Genomic DNA, 4,022 nt, shown 5'->3' on the forward strand with positions numbered 1-4,022 from the left:
AGTTCAGTATGTATCCTATCAATGCAATTAACTTGGTGTATGTGATTAGGATTATCATTGGTAGTGATGTACACACGGGTAGAGGCTTAACAAATAAAACTTTTTGTTGCGGAGTGCTGCAGGCATAGGTAATTAGCATATTAAAGTTTTGCAACAACAAAAATATACCGTATTTTACTTTGTTACTACCCATTTTTTTCAACATGTCATCCCTTTGCTCATTGCTCGACCCGTAGCTTTAGTTGTCTTCAAAATGTGTTGCGCCGTGCCTTCAGGCACGGGCATTCGCTAGTCTATATAATAAAACAGAGCTGTGTTTGAATCCAAAAGACAATCAACGCTCTAGATTTGTCCTCATGTCTACATAAATCTCTACCCTTCATTCTACTATGGCAGGCCCGTAAATACTTCACATCTTTGTGACCACATTTCGCTAGCAAAATTCCTCCCAAATCCTGATGAAGACCACGTTTCATGTTCAAAATTTTGGGAACCTTAGCCGCACCATCTCACTCTCCCTCGGTCTCGCTCATCAGTCCCCTTCTCTCTCGCGACTCTCTCCTCAATCGACGCACCGCACCACCGCATCCCTCTCTCCCCTCCCTCTGTTGACTCCCTTTCTCTCCCTCTGACCAAACCCTAAGTCCCCGTGGGACCTCTTGGCATCGACGGCGAACAATCAGTTCCACTTCAGTCACGATCAGTAGGCCATTCTGGCAGTGAAGCTTCGGCAACACCAGATCAGCGGCAGCGGAGGGAGTTCTCCAGCGGCGGCAGCGGCCAAGTCGTCGTTGCTTCAACAACGGTTGTCGTTTCAGCCCAGAGGTGTTGCCGTGGGGATTTCCGGTGATTCGAATCAGAGTGTTTGCACCAAACGAAACAAGTACTACGATTTTTTAGCAAGTCAGTTTCTATCTGGTGCTTTATCTATCATGGTTGTGTTATTTCCATTCGTCTCCATAACAAAGGATACATGACCGTGGTTTGATTGGGTCCTCAAAGTTGCCTGATTGGGTCCTTTATGTATTGTTTTGGTTTATTGCCTAGGAGTTTTCAAATTTTATTATGTCGATTTGGTGATATATGTAGCTCTATTGCAAATCCATAACCCCACTCTCTTTTTTCTCTGCCGAAATTCTGTAGTGTCGGGCCCGATGCCATTAGTTTTGCTTAGCAAGCCGTGAAATGTTAGGCTGACTATGTTTGGTCACATTGAAGCAAGTTGTGTTCTTTTCATTTACAAAATGGCAGTTTGGCTCCTGGATGTGTTTGGAATCGGTTACCTGTGAATATTACTATAAGCTATTGTTATATGCTTCGACTGTGATGTGATTTGGGAATAGACTTTTCTATTTTCTATTAATGAATTCGGCTTATTTATCTGTCTTCTTTTGAACAGAGGACAAATCTGTCTCTCCAAACTCATCTTCTCCACAAAAGGTGGTTTTCAAAGGGGTAGCGTCAGATTCAGAAAAGGCGATGTACCAAGCAGTGAAGGATGCATTGGAGTTTAGGAGTTTATGAAAGCCAATGCGACAAGGGATTCGGGGAGATCAATTGTTACGAGTAGTGGACCTGCTGTGGCTCCCAATGGCAACTGCTGCCTCATGGGAGCTTAAAGGTTAATGTTGATGGTGTGTGGATGGCTTTTGGGCAAAATGGTGGAAATATGGCAGGTGCAGGTATAGTTATAGAAGTGCTGACTGCAATTCTGTAGCTACCAGAGCTGTTAATTTGGGAATGGTAGGTTCAGTTTTGTGCGCAGAGGCTATGGCTTGAAGGGCTGCATTAGAATTCGCTCATTTTTTGGGGCTAAGCCGGATTATGGTCAAAGAGGATTCACACCAGTGAGTTCAAATTCTGGGCAGTAGGGCAATTTGCCCAGTGGGGGTGGATGTGGTCGTTGATGATATCAATGGAAGTGTGAGTTTGTTTTTGTCCGAAGGATGGTGAATGCGGTTGCAGATAGATTGGCGAAGTCTGGAGTGCGTGGAATTAAGGTTTGAACTTGGGAAGCTCGACCTATAACCATCTTTTTTATGTATTAGTTTCGTATCTTATATATCAATAAAACTTCCTACCATTTTGACAAAAAAAAGACAAACCTTCTGCATTGAGCAAAGCTCTCTCAAAAAGCTCTCACACATCTCATGCGTTATAATGTAAGGATCCCACGCCTTGAGGGGAAATGTAAATTACCTTTCGTGGTGCAATTTTCACATTATTCTTTGCATTCTTTAGGTAAAGGGTCTGAACTGAACTTCTTATTTGCACTTACACAACTGACACATACTTTGAAATTTGATTGGAAATCCCATTTGGTTATGCATTCCTATTGTTTCAGTTACCCTTATTTTGTTAATGAGCGCCATAAGTGTAGTTACATTAGTTTAATTGGTTACCCTACTTGACTATAAAACTATTATGTCTATACGCTCTCTCTCCCCGATTATAAAACTAATTTAAACACATATAACTATTAGATAGAGTTTGTTGGTGGATTTGGTGTACACAAAAAAAATCCATTACGTCAATACCTTTTTAGTTATATGATCTCCTTTTCTCTTTTTGTCAATTCTTGAGGCCGAAACATATCTCAACCCATATTTATCTTAATGTTTATTTGTTAGCACTATGCCATGTTAAACAGAGCAGTGTTTGAATTCAAAAGACAACCAACGCTCCAGATTTATCTCTTCCTCCTGCATAAATCTCTACCCTCCATTCTACAAAATAGCATGTCCGTAGATACTTTATATTTTTTGAGCAATTTCCAGTCACACAAATTCTCCGTCTATTTCCAAACCCTCTCTTTCCCAAACAACCCTTCCCTGTCTTACGCCCTCCCTCTCTCTCACCGAATACGGCCTCGCCCTCTCTCTCTCACTCCCCTCTCACGCAGCTTTGCCACTGCCTCCTCCCCTCGCGCCGCCGCTGCTCTCCCATCTGTTGCCATTCCGAATTTGGGTAGCGGCCGCCGCTGCCCAATCCGCTGCCCAATCCTCTCTCTCACCGAATACGGCCTCGCCCTCTCTCTCTCACTCCCCTCTCACGCAGCTTTGCCACTGCCTCCTCCCCTCGCGCCGCCGCTGCTCTCCCATCTGTTGCCATTCCCATTCGTCCTGCCGCTCTCCCTACCGTCTTTAAAGTAAGTGCTTTGCCTTTTAAACTTCTTTATTTAGTAAACAGAAACAGTTGGGGTAAACAAATTTGGGGTAAAAGTTTTGAAAAAGTCGAGGTCGAATTTGGGTTCGGTTTAAACGAGCGGCCGCCGCTGCCCAATCCCCTGGCATGTACTATGTGGTACTAAACAGAACCAGGTTGAATTAGGTTGAATTACTATGTGGTACTAAGAGGGATACACCTCTCGAATGAAATTTATTACTCCTATGCTATGCGTTTATGTGCCGACCCTAATTGATTTTACGTAAGGGTATGCATTGACCGTGCATTACGTAAGGGATACACCTCTAGAATTGTAGCAGTGGTTTGCATCCAAGGTGTTTGTAAAAATGCCTGATACAAATAGAATAGAAGCTAGAGATTACAATCGTATAAGGAGCCGCTATTTCAACGTAAAACTTTGTGAATGTAATCACCCAGTTTGGTAGGGAACCGCATCTTTCTTTAGTTGGGTTCGAACTTCGATATCACAAATGATTCATTAATTACTCTTGATTTTCCTGTGTATTTTTTTTTAATATCTGGATTGCAATAAGTAGCCTGTTGCATAATTAGAGCTGTGATGGTGGTTGAAGGTATTTTTTTTGTTGTAATTTCCCCAATAAAAAGGAGTTGATTTTTTGATATCTCTCATGGACACCATTGTCACACCTAGATTTTACATAAACTGGTTTATAAATTGTGATAAAGGACTAATGAGATCATCGTGAAAACATTGTTGTTAAAGCATTGTAGAATGGTCCAATAACATTTTAGTCAATTTAACTTTACTGGATTTTTAATATGTGTGTTGTGTGATTTATGAATTTCCAACAAATTTTACCTATGCTTTGCTTATT

At 41.8% G+C, this 4,022-nt stretch overlaps 1 long non-coding RNA gene across 1 annotated transcript; it reads left to right on the forward strand.

Annotated features, from left to right (window-relative positions):
• Positions 1–397: 397 nt before the first annotated feature.
• On the forward strand, positions 398–2,240 carry LOC131313426 (uncharacterized). Its single transcript, XR_009196192.1, has 2 exons — positions 398–903; positions 1,400–2,240. It is a non-coding gene; the product is annotated as an uncharacterized LOC131313426 (long non-coding RNA).
• The last annotated feature ends 1,782 nt before the right edge of the window (positions 2,241–4,022 follow it).

Source organism: Rhododendron vialii, chromosome 13a, assembly GCF_030253575.1.
Source record: "Rhododendron vialii isolate Sample 1 chromosome 13a, ASM3025357v1".
In the NCBI taxonomy this organism is placed as follows: domain Eukaryota; kingdom Viridiplantae; phylum Streptophyta; class Magnoliopsida; order Ericales; family Ericaceae; genus Rhododendron; species Rhododendron vialii.